Source organism: Priapulus caudatus, unplaced genomic scaffold (assembly GCF_000485595.1).
Source record: "Priapulus caudatus unplaced genomic scaffold, Priapulus_caudatus-5.0.1 Scaffold393, whole genome shotgun sequence".
NCBI classification, from domain to species: domain Eukaryota; kingdom Metazoa; phylum Priapulida; class Priapulimorpha; order Priapulimorphida; family Priapulidae; genus Priapulus; species Priapulus caudatus.
In genome coordinates, this window is record NW_014577454.1 from 1 (window position 1) to 565 (window position 565).

Here is a 565-nt window from a genome sequence, read left to right on the forward strand (position 1 = left end):
TTCATCACCGCTGAATGCCGATGGAAATGCTAGTCACGTGTTATATGGCGTACGCGACGGTGGCGCCGGTTGTGGTGTGATGGTGAATTAACGGCGATCACCGCGCTTAACCTGCGCCGTATATATATATATATATAGAGAGAGAGAGAGAGAAAGAAGAGAGGAGGGAGGTAGACGAGAGAGGAGGGAGGGAGACGAGAGAGAGAGAGGAGGGAGGGGAGAGAGTGAGAGAGAAGGAGAGAGAGAGGGGAGAGAGAGAGAGAGGAGGAGAGAGAGAGAGNAGGACGAGAGAAGAGATGAGGAAGAGAGAGAGGGAGGACGAAAGAGAGAGAGAGAGAGAGAGAGCGAGAGAGGGGGAGGAGGAGGGAGTAAAAATTGATGAGTGTGGTCTGACGGGCATATAGATTAATCAGAGTACACAAAGTAAAATAACCTCATGAAAGCAACACTCGCTTTCGACTAATGCGTTTTCGGTTTCACGTTGCCACAGATATATCGATGTATAGTCATATTTAATTTATGCTACCCGAATAATTGTTGAGCAAATGCGTGTAATGGAAATCGC